This window comes from Ictidomys tridecemlineatus, chromosome 13 (genome assembly GCF_052094955.1).
Source record: "Ictidomys tridecemlineatus isolate mIctTri1 chromosome 13, mIctTri1.hap1, whole genome shotgun sequence".
Taxonomy (NCBI): Eukaryota; Metazoa; Chordata; class Mammalia; order Rodentia; family Sciuridae; genus Ictidomys; species Ictidomys tridecemlineatus.
The window spans coordinates 21,776,142-21,789,739 of NC_135489.1; the positions used below are offsets into that span (position 1 = coordinate 21,776,142).

The window sequence follows — 13,598 nt, forward strand, 5'->3', positions numbered from 1 at the left end:
TTGCTGATATATATAAATCCTGGAACCCAACATATCAGCATAAATAGACATTTGTTTTGATCCAGAATACTTAGGCTCCAGTCTTAAATAACAATACTAACAACTATCACTATCACCAACACTAGGATTACCGAAAAGTATTTTTTTTCCAGCTTTCATGTGTTCTTATGGAATATCCTACTAGGAATACACAATCAAATTACTGTGTTTTCAAATTCCTAAATTGGTTTCTCTCTGCATGGTTTGCTACCATGTGATTACGTAAATAGGTGCATATAGCTCTGTTTCTTTTTCTAACTTTTATAAGTTTAAATATATTCTTTAAAAAGTGAATTGTACTTTTAAATTATGTAAAATATTTAGAATATAAGCAAATATAAGTATTTAGGGTCCTGTGTGTTTGTGTGTGTGTATATTATTTTGGAAAAGTGGCAAAATACTACATTTTGCTTCCCCTTAACTTTTCCATTGATCTGCAGATCAATTCATGATGGTATGTGATTTTTTTTTTTTACACATGTAGAGTATTTCACTGAGTGAATATACTCTAGTTGATTCAAGCAGTCACCTATAAATGTACATCTGGGTTACTTTCAGTGTTCAACTTTATAAATAGTGGTGTGATCAATGCCTTGTACATATATCCTTACATAATAATAATATAATTATTTTTTTATTTAAAATTTATCTCAGAATTATGTAAGAAGTTTCAAACCACAGAAATGTATAAACAGGGTCCACATCTCAAGTTCTTTAATTATTCTATTTTTCTCCAAGTCAACATAAGTTTTCTAATTTGAACTTCTATCCTATCAAGATAGTTGGAAGAAATCCCTGTCTTTTGTAGAGGTCTCCTCCCTTCCCATGTTTTGCTGTGTCTTTGGACACTATACATTTCAAATGTTCCTTAAAGAACAGCGAAACATGTCAGGTTCTTCATCATAGCATTCCAGTTGGATAAGTTTTCCTGATTCAGCAGCTTTTTCCTGGGACCTTTTCCAGGCTCCTCTAAATGAATGAATCATGCAGAAATTCAAGATTCCTTCTCTGCTCAGAAATCAGGATGTGTTGATTTTAGAAGTCTTTCAATCCTATCTCTATTGTTCTGTGTGACCCATGGACCTGTTTCCCATCGATCCACACTCATCATAGCTGAGAAGAGTGTCCCTATTTTCTCCATGTTTCCCAAGAAGATATCTTGTCCACATTCATAAACATTAAACACCCTTAGTGACTAAGGCTTTCAAAGTAAAATCAAAAAGTCTCCCTGCTAACCTTTCTGCCAAATCCCTACCCTACATCAATAATTCTTGCTTGAATAAAAGAAAAGGAAGAATAAATATTGGGGCTTGTAGATCAAAAATATTATCCAGATATATGCAAATGTTAGTACTTCCTTGTTTGTTCCCTATGGTAGCCTTCAGTTCTCATTAAATTTTAAAATTTGAGTGACAACCAAAAGCAGTGACAAGGAACCTTGATTTTAGAAATCTTTGGATCCTATCCCAAGAGTTCAACTGACTGATAATCGACAGTTCACCAAAGTCTTTGTTCATTCAGGTCCCTGAATTCTTGGATACACATGAAGGTATGTTTTAGAGATCACAAGGATGTTCTCAAATAGCATCCAACAATTGTAAAATTGAAGGCATTCCCAATAAAAACTAAAACAAGATAGGGATGCCCTCTTTAACCACTTCTATTTAACATAGTTCTTGAAACACTGGCAGAGCAATTAGACAGACTAAAGAAATTAAAAGGATATACGTAGGAAAAGAAGAACTCAAATTTTCACTATTTGCTGATAATATGATTCTGTGCTTGGAAGCCCCTAAAAGTTCCACCAGAAAACTTCTAGAACTAATAAATGAATTCAACAAAGTAGCAAGATATAAAATCAACACCCATAAATCAAAGGCATTACTGTATATCAATGACAAAACCTCCAAAAGGGAAATGAGGAAAACTATCCCACTTTCAATAGCCTCAAAAATAAAAAAAAAAATAAAATAAAATACTTGGAAATCAATGAAAGAAGTGAAAGATCTATATGATGAAAATTATAGAACCCTAAATAAAGAAATCAAAGAAGATCTTAGAAGATAGAAAGATCTACCTTGCTCTTGGATAGGCAGAATTAATATTATCAAAATGACCATACTTCCAAAAGCACTATACAGATTTAACATCATCGAATTTCAATTTGAGCTACTCAACATCTCTTTTCGTCATACATTTAACTAACAATCAATAATACTGTTTTAGTCAGCTTTTTCACTATGGTGACTAAAAGACCCAACCAGAACAATTGTAGAGGAGGAAAATTTATTTGAGAGCTCAGTTTTCAGAAGTCTCAGTCTATAGATGGCTGGTTTCCATGCCTCAAGGCTCAATGTGAGGGAGAACATCATGGCAGAGGAATGTTGTGGAAGGAAGTGGCTTACATGATGACCTGGAAGTAGAGTAAAAGACTCCACTTGCCAGATACCAAATATACACCCCAAAGGCACAACCCCAATGATCCACTTCTTCCAGCTACAATCTACCACTCAGTTAATCCCATCAGGGGATTCATTCCCTGATTGGGTTCATGTTCTCATAACCCAACCATTTCTCCTCTAAATGTTCTTGCATTGTCTCACACATGAGCATGTGGGGGACACCTCATATCCAAACCATAACAAATATGAACTACATGTTCCAATAAGCATTAGGGTTAGCTGCAACCACAGAAAACCCCACTATAGTGACTTTGAACATAAAAAATTTTGTTTTTAATTTTTGGTCTCATGTGGAGATAGGCAGTGCAGGCTGGTAAGAGAGTTAATTATGCTATCTCTGACTCAAGTTCCTTCTCGGCTTTGCACTACCATCTTTGTTGTTAGTATCTGTCCTTGTGTTGCCAAGCTGGTCATCTCACCTCAAGCACCAACTCATTGTTCCTATCAACAAAGAGGAAAAGCAGAACATCACCACGAGAAACAATGGGGGCACAGGACTTCGGAGTCACTCTCTTTAAAAGGTTTCCTGGGAAGCTTATCCTGGCAACTACCACTCATTCTTAGCCACGCCAGGACAAAGGGCCACCTCTGGCTTCAACAATCTGAGATGAAGGTATTTTAACTGGGCACATGGACACACTGAGCAAAGCAAAAATTCTATTATTAAAAAAAAGAAGAAAGTGGACATTGGATAGTCAATCACCTTCTTATGTAAAACATACAATACACAGTGCCTTCAAGGAACGCCTTAAATTACTCATCTGCCTCACTGTGGAAAGTATAATGTCATCTCTACATCTTTGAAATTTTCTTTTAGTGTTTCACTCACAGGAATATCCCCTTTCTTTCTTTTCTCCCAGATACTATATTCATAGAACTTTTTTAAAGTTGGAGAGAATCAGAGCAATCCCATGGCCCTACTTTCACAAGACATGAGACCTCGTTTTATTAATCCCCACCAATATGACAGCTCCTGATTCTCTATCTAGATCTAGAATGACTCCATGGTACTTCCCCCATTACCTCCTGACCACTTCATCCTCAAATTGTAAGTTCTTCCTTGAATATTATATTTAAAATCAATCATATCTCATCAACTATAGACTGAAAAATATTTAATCTTCCTTAACTTTTTAAAATTTTAGTGTAGTACATATAGGGAAAAGGAAGAAGGAACTGTGAACATTATATTTGTACTTTTGTCACAATGTTTATATTTTCCCAAATAATAAGACATGAATTGGAACAAAAACAAAAAAGAAAATAACTAGAAAAAGAAAAGTAAATTTTGAAGTACATGAAATAGAAAAAAAATTTACAAATCTCAGGAAAAAAAAACAAACCTCTATTTCCTTGAACATATCTTTCAGAATCTACATATAACTTATCATACCTGTATACACATAGAACATTTGTGACAGTGGCGATCACTGTTTCTTAGACTCCTGTAATGTCAAAATAATTCAAGTATGTTCCAATGATACATTATTTTTCCCCTTGTGAAATGCTAACTGTATGCTAAATGCACAAAAGGAGTCTGCATTTCTATAACTCATTTTTAGTTTACAAATCTCTCTTTTTCTGCTATCTTTTGATCTTTAGAATCCATATTAAAATTGTGCCCCATGATTACAAAAAGTAAAGACTTGTCCAAAGAATCATATTTAAAAGTGAAAGAAATGAATCTTTACTTTGAAATCTCTCATTTCACTAACCTTGGCTTTCTGGTTAAAAAAATACATTTTGGGGATCAAATATTCAAGGATTTACATCCTATTTGAAAAACACTGCTTTGGTTACTTAGTTTACTTTTTCCAAGTTAGGAATATGATGGTGTTGGGAAGAAAATACATTTTCGGGTTTAGAGGTATGGCTAAGGCTCTAGGCAATAAATTTTCAACTAGACTGAGGTTTCTAATCTGTACTCTGTAGCTGGTGGAATTTATCATGTCACTTACCTTCAATTAACTGCTTCAATTTTCTCAAGGAGCAAGCCAAGGAGACTCAATCACAAACCTGTGATTGATATATTGAATCCAGAGTGGATCACTTTTTCTTTATAAGTCTCTCTGAGGATCACTCACTTCCTGAAAGAAAAGATCTTTGAGTCATACTGACCTCTTCCTGGACCTCAGCCTGCAGGCTAATAATTGTTGGGATGAAATGAGGTCTTTCATTCTTTAATCTGTATCTTTGAGTAATTTCTAAGGATTCCTTGAGTAGTGAATTTGGAGCCTAAACTGTTTTAGGTGCTTACATCAATTGGACAAAAGTCTAAGACTTTTGTTGCTCACATTTCCATGGATGAGGCCATTAAATTGTTCTGTACTAGCACCATGTCATTAGGCTAAAGTTGGGAAGATTGGTAGCTGAGAGGACACTGAAGAGACTATCCAAAGAATGGTGTGATGGCCTGTGATACTAAAATGGAAGAAGAAAAAAAAATGTCAAATACTGAGAGAGTAATAAAACTTGAAGAAAACAGGATAGGAGGGGAGTTCTTAGCATAGTTTATGAATAGGTGGACTCAAAATAAAAGGGAAAATTCTAGAAAATTTTGTCATCAGACATCAATATGTAACATTTTTAGATGTTTCCAAGTATGAAGCATTTTTTTTCATTGTAGCAATGTCCAAGATGGGTCAGAGAAGTGACCAGTAACTCAGAGAAAAAATGGATAAGGTCAGAGTATCAGACAGGTTTACATGAATAATATAAATATGAAGATTGCCATAGATACTAGCAGGGGAGGAAAAGAGATGCAAACCAAATTTCTCAGTGATTTACCCTGGGAGTGCTTTCAAATGACCAGAGGCACACCAGAGATACAATGATATAGGTATGACTTGCATTATAGAGGAAGAAGTATTATTGGTGAGCTATAGAAAAATCATTGTTTGGAAGTATAGCTAAAAAATTTTAAGACCATTCCCAAATATCAAGATATATGGGATGTGAGAAGAGTCACCTTTGCAAATTAAACAAGGAAAAAAGAGCCATATTTGCTAAAATAAGGATCTTGAAGACAGTAAAAGAATCCTTTCAAAATTAAATGTGGATCCTTGGAAGCTCAAAGAATGATACCAGGAGTGGCATGAAAAATCGGTTGGAAAAAAGTAGCAAAATAAATAATATGAAATCGTAGCAGAATGAAAAACTGGGTTAGTAATCTTGCACTATCACCAGCAGATAATGACAAAGATATAACAGTACATGGTTTTTGCAGTTCCAGGACTAAACAGAGTGAGGCTTACTGAGGTACTATCAGATGAATACCCACACACCATGTGTGGAATTACACAAGAGGAATCCTGAGGCTGGGTAATCCAGACTCTTATAATTTTAAGAATGCCTGACTTCTGCTCTGGGTACAGATGTTATCTTCGTTATATAGGATTATAAGAATGCCTGCCCTTGCTTAACAGGGGGGCACTATTTCTATTTTCAAAGGCTGTCTACTAATTATCCTTGAAACTATAATCGGGACCAAAGGGCAGTCAATTTATCTGCTGACAAGACCCTAGAAATATTTCACAGTATTGGTTCCTGGCTTTTCTCTAACCTCAGGATGCCTGAGTGTTTGACCAAGGATTGAATGCCCTTTGAAACACTAACTCAAGGGATTTATCAATACTCTATGTTCAAGATAGGTGAGAATTCAGCTGTGGAAATTATTCATTAAGCTAAGCACAAGCCCTCATTGTTGGGATTGTGATGAGTACCTGGTAATGAATGATGCAGCTGAACCAAAGACGAAGCCCTATTCATCTTGTTCTGGAGGAACCACCACTGAAGAAGAGCCAGTAGTCCAAAGAGCTAAGAACCAATGGCTCTTCTCAGTTGAGATTGCCTGATTTTCCCCAATTTTGTCTTTTTGTAATTATCTGTTTCCCAAGTCTGTGTGGCTAGGAAATTTTGTAACCCTGCCTAAGAGTCATGAGGCCACCCGCTAGGCTGATACCATTATGCCTTTTTCTGTGCACAGAAAAAGCTGTGTTTTGACAGTTACCCCTTATGAGTGTCCATCCAATCCCCAAACCACTGGTGCTCTTGAGCAAAGTGAGCATAGCTAAATGGCAGCTTCACATTCTGGGGCTCAGTGTGCATGCCCTATTTTTAGTATTTTATTCCTTTCTAGTGCTTAGCAGTTCCCTGGTGCACTCTATCTACAGAGCAAATGTCCCATCTACTGCTATGTTGTAGGAAATGATTTGCCTATCTCGGAGGGATCAGAAAGGGGATTTGACAGCTGAAGTTGTGGTAAGACCCTCCCAGAACAAAGGGAAGGCAATCTGGCACGCTCAGTACCTATGTGGGCATGTGCAACTCTTTTGCAACTCTCTAGTATGGAATATCCACTCAGAATCAATGATACCATATAGAGCAGACAAAGGGCTAAAGGGGAAACCAACAGAGGATATACAAGGCAATGGCCCACTGGGCTCCAGGCTCGGCCTTTGGATGCAAATCTGCTGGTCCAGTGCCAGCCGTAATAAATGCTGCTTCTTGGCTGAAAACCTTCGTGTACTGTCTCTCTGCAAGAATCCCACAACAAAATTACTTTTTATACAAAACATTCCACCAACTATTCTGGTTTTATTTCTATCTCCATACCACTCTTAGAGGTACCTGTGCTACCTAAGCCTTTCTGGATCCATCTCCTAGGGTTTCGTCACCATTTACCATTTACTCAGGTTTTCTCCCTGTATCTCTTCTTCTCTGTTATGATTTGTCATCTATGTTCCCACTTGTTGTTATTGTTTACTAAAACTTTTTTTTGGTCTTGGTGAGATTTTCCCATTTAATTTTTTAAATAAGTGAATAAAAAAGGAAAAAAAAAAATATATATATATATCAAAATCCACCCAACATTCGTATCAGTAGAGTATTGAGAGGGAGAAAAGGAAAGCACAAAAGCCCAATTGACTGCCATAATCAGAAGCTGTCAGAACAAACTTTTCACCTTTTAATCATTCAATTTCAATCCCAATTAATTACATAAATAATTTTCTAAAAGATAAATTACCAAGGCTATCTTCATCATTGACAGTGTACTTGGGTATAGTATCCAATAAACTATTTCTTTTTCCTCCCAAGTTTACAAATCAAATTCAATAGATATTCATTAAATCTTACTCAGACTATATAGAAAATGAATTATATAAGCTTCCATTCAAACAATATTTTAGCTTTGATGACTATTTTTGTAATAATTATCCATATCATAGATCTTTAAAGTCAAGTTTATTAAGGGATAGTTTACATATTATACAGTGAGTTTTCACAAATGACTACCTTGTTGAAACCTCTGCAAAAATAAAATGTAGAATGTTTCATCACCCCAAAATTTCTTACATGCTCCTTTGTAAACAGTCTTCTTTTACTCCATTCCCAAACCTTGGCAACCATTGCTCTCTCCCTAAATGTTTGTATTTTTAAGGTTATCATGTAAATGAAATTCTACAGTATGACATCTTTGTTTCAAGCTTCTTTGACTTAGCATACTATTTTTGGGAATCATCCACGATATTGAAGATATCAACATTTTTTGCTGAACAATAAACCAATATATGAGTATTCACCAAGTGGATTTTTTGATCAATAATACACAACATCTAATATGACAATCTCTCCATTTTATGTAGAGTTTTGACTATTTACAGTTCATATAACTGTTGATATATTTTTATTTAAATCTTTGCTTTTGCCAATTGTTTCTTTTTCTCCCTTGGCCATATATGCCTCTCTTCTCCTCTTTTCCTGTCCTCTATGGGTTTAATTGACCCTATGATTACCAGTATTGAAATCATAATTTTTGATCTTGTTCCAGGCCTCACAATACAAATATTTAACTTATCACAATTTACCACCAGTTAATAGTATGCCACTTCAATATATTAAAATATTTTAACAGTGTATTTTTATACATCTTGCTATTAAACTTTGCATTTTACTTGGACATATTATAAAGCAAGTATGTTGTTGTTTTTTCCACTTTAGTCAACTTTTACAAAGACTAAAAGTAAAAACAGATATTTATCCTCATTTCTACCATTTTCAGTGCCCCTTATTTCTTTGTATAGATCCACATTTCTATCTGTTACTTTGTATTTTTACTCTGAAGGACTTTCCTTATTAACACATTTAGTACATCTACACTAGCAATAAAAACTCTTAGATTTTGTTTGAGAACATCTTTATTTTTTATTTTTATTTTTTTCCTGCATGGTTGAAGGATATTTTCAGTAGTTGTAGAATTGTGGATTGACAGAATTTGTTTTTCCTTTCAGCACTTTATAATTTTATTCCACTGACTTCCAAGTAGTATAGTTTCCAATGAAATGATCTGCTGTAATTCTTACATTCTTTTTGTTTACTCATTGTAAAATGAATTTATTGTGTATATACAAAGTATATAACATGATGTCATAGCATAAATATAATTAGTAAAAAGGTTACTATAGCAAAACAAATTAACATCATCATCTCACCCAGTTATCTGTTTTGTTTGTTTTATTGGCAAGAAGATTTAAATTCTACTCATTCAGCATGAATTCCAAATATAGTACAATATCATGTGCTATAATAAACCCCTAAATTTTGTTTATCCTACATATACACTAAGATGCATGTCTTACCTACATCTCCCTCTCCAACCTCCTCTGGTAACCACTGTTTTGTTCTCTGTCATTCTATATTTGATTTGTTCCTTTTGATTTTTGATATCTTCTTTTCTATGGTTATCTTCAATATTTCTTTATAGGTTGGTTTGCACTAGTTTTTTTTCCTTTTTTCTTTTTTTTTTAATTGTTGGTTGTTCAAAACATTACATAGTTCTTGATATATCATATTTCACACTTTGATTCAAGTGGGTTATGAACTCCCATTTTTACCCCATATACAGATGGTTTGCACTAGTTTTAATATCATATCTTTAAAACTGTGTTTTTTGGTTTTGTGTGTGTGTGTGTGTGTGTGTGTGTGTGTGTGTCTGTCTGTGTGTGTTTTTATCACCTGTGTTTCCTCTAAGTTTCTTGAAATGGGAGTTTGCCTTTTATTAGGAAAAAACCATTATCCTCCTTTAAAACTCTCTTATGCTTCTAAGATACCAAATATATGAAAGTTAGATTATTTGATATTGTCCCACAGTTCTCAGGTGCTTTGTTCTTTATTTTTTTTTCTCTTTTTGTAAATTTTGGATAATATGTTTTGTATGATATTCAAGTTCTATGATTGTTGATGCTCTTTTCAGTCTGATGATAAACCTGTGAAAAGAATTCCTTCTGCCAATATTGAGTATTTTATTCTTGCACTCCATTTTACTGTCTTGTAGTTTCTATTTCTTTTCTGATATTCCTCATTTATGCATGTATGTCATTCTGTTCTCTACTAGATCCCTTCACATATTACTAATAGTAATTTCAAGGTCTCTCTGATAGTTCTAACATTTGAGTCATCTCTAAGTCTAGCCTATTTATTACCTCATATCTCATAATTTTGATTGAATGCTGTATTTAAAAAGGAAGAAGATTGAGTTAAATATTATTTTTCCTGAAAATGAACATACCTCATTTTCTATCTAGCCATAGTCTGGGAGGTTGAGTCAAACAAATCAGTAGCTGGTTAAATTTTGGTTTTGTAGCTACTCTTCTTACCCTCAGTTCACCATAGTTTTCAAGTTGCTTCAACAATGGACTTGCATCTATGGGAGGCCTTGGGTACCAGAATGTTTTAGCCAAGGGTCCCCACCCCACCCTCTGCTTTTACCAGTCCCGGAGAATGTGCCTCTAAAGAGGGTCTCTCTCCATATTCTTGCCCTTTCCTCAGTTTTATACTTTTCTTGATAACCCAGACTAGGTTTATTTGGGGTGGGGGAGTTCCCATGGTCAAGTATGAGCTTTAGGCAAGGTCTCTGGGAGTAGAAACTTTCCAGGGCCACCAGAGCTCTGCCTGGTCTCTTGGCCAGAGAGTGTTTCCTAGCCCTCTCCTTGTGTAAATGCCTCTATTGTGTAAAAGAGAAGAAACATGGCTCACAAGATTTCCTGTTCTTCTCCCAGAGGCAGAAGATTTTGCCTCTACTCTTTACCCAGAAAGAATATCTTTGTTTGAGTTCAGAGCTGGAAGTTCTGATATCCTTCTCCCATTGGTGAAGAGCTATGTTTCTAACAGAAGATGTATGAATGGAAGAGGTGTGTTTTGTGTCTATTTCCCCCAGGTGCAATCAATCAACTGCACACCTTTGCCATAGACTGGTCTTGTCTCTAGTCACCTTCTTAGCTCCAAATATGTCTCATTAGCATTTGATGGAGGCCCTGGATAAGAGCTTTCAAATAAGCAAAATTATCTCTTCTGTTTTGGACCCAGAGTTATTCAATACTTATAGACTACACTCATCACTTAAGGTCTAAGAAATTTCAGGTAATTTCTTCTTAAATATGTGCATAGAAACAGTCATTTATCTTGCTCAGCCAAAAGCAAAACAGCTATTTTATCCCATTCTCTCTTTATGTAAGACTCTCTTCTTTCAAATATATACCTTGGAAACACAGCAATCTGATGGTTTAAGAAAAGCTATGAGTTTGTAGATTTACCCAGCCTTTTTTTTATGATTGTTAGGAATGGGAACAATATTTTCTTGTGCTTTTTTGAATCCTGAACAGAAGTGGAATTTTTCTTATCTGTATTTGGTACAGATAGTATCATCAAACATAAAAACTGAAAGAGATCTTAAAAATTCTCTAGGACAGTGATTTTCAAACATTTTATGCTGGTGGAGTTCTTTGGCTTTTGAAAAAATGCTTGCAAAGAATAGGATGTCTGTAGAAATTTTAAAATTCAAGTTTGGAAAAAAGTAATGAAATAAAATAAATCTTTGACAGATATTATACAACTAATTAAGCATTCTTTGTCATTGGTTAGCTGCTTATATCAAGCTGTTTACTACACCAAGCATGCAATTTGAATTACTGAAGAGATAAACCAATCACATATTCCAGCAAACACAAATTCTATCTTGGGCCACGGATTTATATTGAAACATATCATTGACTCACAGTAAATTATGTACACTTTGTGCTGTGTCATATTTCCTATTCAGCCCAAATTTCCATTTTTGGCATTAAAATAAAATGCACATACTGATCAAAATCTAGCAACACAATTCTGAAGGATATTAGCATCATGATATGCTGGGAGATTTACCACCCAAATATAATGCCTACATTTCATAGATACCCAAACAAATTGGAGGTTAGTATCATCACACAATATCAGAGATGAAATTTAGGTCTCCTGATTCTAGTGTCATTCACTTACAAAGCCAGTGTACTACAGGAAATCGATAGATGATATCCTTGTTTTTTAATTCTATTTAAAAGTCAATGGTTAATTTCTAAAACTGTTATAAAACTCAAAAATTCATATTTGGTATTCTATCTACAATTTATCTGCAAAAAGTAGGAGAAATGTGCCATCATTTCCCCCTTGTATCTCACAAAGAGTCCAGTATATTTTTTATATCAGAATTTATAATTGGAATAATTTTTCATTAGAATGGCATAGACTCTCAATGGCCATTTTTATAATGTATATATCTATGTCTATAGATACATACCAATGTTTTTTTAGAACTGTCCAATAGTCTTTGAGGATTCTATCCCATGTTGTTTTGTACATGGGAGTCAAGGTGTTTGCTTTGTTCTTAACCAAGAAAAGCAAAGCTGTGACATTTCATGTATCTGTACCAAACATACCATAGTATTTGGCATCATCAATGATTTAAAACATCACTTTTGGTGACTCAGTGTTTATTCAATCATCAACTATTTAGTAATTCATCATACACCTAAAAATATAAACTGGTTAATTTGAGGCAACACTAACTTCCACTAATTCATCATTGACAAAAAAAAAAATGGTTCCATGCTATTATGAATACTGATAATTCCTGGGCAGGATAAATAATTAACAAAAGAAGGTCCTTTCAACCGCCTCTGTAGTTGAGTCTCAACAAAAACTCTCATCTAAGATGCATACTGCCATAGATTATCTCAAGCCCCTGCCAAATGTGGGCTCTAATGACCTGACAAAGAACTAAAGTAACAAAGATCACCTCCATTCCTCTTAGTAAATATAACTACCGCAAATTAGGGGAAATCTTTCCAATTATGGCCTAAAATTGAGCATTCGATTGAGAATTAATAAGGCCTACTCTACTGGTAATCCTTAGATAATTATAAAAATTCTAAATTGCCTGTGATGTGAATGAAGTAGATTCTTACAAGGTAATAAGGCTGTCCTAGTCACTAAAGAGATGGAAATTCAGATGAAGGATGTGACACTATAGGTGGGTGTTTGCAAATGCTAGGAAGAAGGACACTTCTCTTTTCCTATATTTGTTGACCTTTTTTGCTCCAAATGCTTAGTCTCTGGGGCTAAATACACTTCCATTTCTTGGCATTTTTATTTATTTTTTTTCATGAGAAATCTTTCTTTTATCCTTTCCTCTACTCTCTGTGAATCTCCAAGCAGATTATAAGTCTTGATCCTTAGAAAGGCTGAATTATGTTGGATCAATTCCTACCATTTAAGTTCTACAAACATTGGATAATTCTTTTAAAATTTGAACTCTGCAAATATTCAAAAGTGTGCCACATATCATATGGGAAGGTTTTAAATGGATAGATGGATCACAAATTGATACACTCCTATAGTGTTTTACATACCTAATCTTCTAAGTTTACGTGTTCTCTTTGAAAGAAAAGCAAAATCAACTAGTTCATATAGAAATCAACTAGAATCAACTTGTTCTGTATATTAAATATTTAAAAAAAAACAGCACCAGGGAGATTTTTAAATGTTTGAATGTTTTACCTGTGATTATGTAGTATATGGGTCACCAGCCAGAAAAATAGGAACATTTCTGTGTATTTTAAACAATAGGAATATCATATATGGACATGATGATGCTGGTGATTTAAAAAAAAAAAAAAAAAAAAAAAGCTAACAAACCAAACAGGAGATGAATAATCACTTCTGGGATTAACCACAAGGGGTTTCCATCATCCAAAGGGCTGGAGGGACTCTGGGAGAAACTGG

The 13,598-nt window shown here is 34.5% G+C and overlaps 1 long non-coding RNA gene across 1 annotated transcript in view; it reads right to left on the bottom strand.

Moving 5' to 3' along the window:
* The window catches only part of LOC120886574 (uncharacterized), a 170,321-nt gene that overhangs the window by 41,390 nt on the left and 115,333 nt on the right, over window positions 1-13,598 (bottom strand). The window contains exon 3 of the long non-coding RNA XR_013430047.1: window positions 4,460-4,588. This is a non-coding gene — a long non-coding RNA (uncharacterized LOC120886574). The remainder of the gene's footprint in view (window positions 1-4,459; window positions 4,589-13,598) is intronic.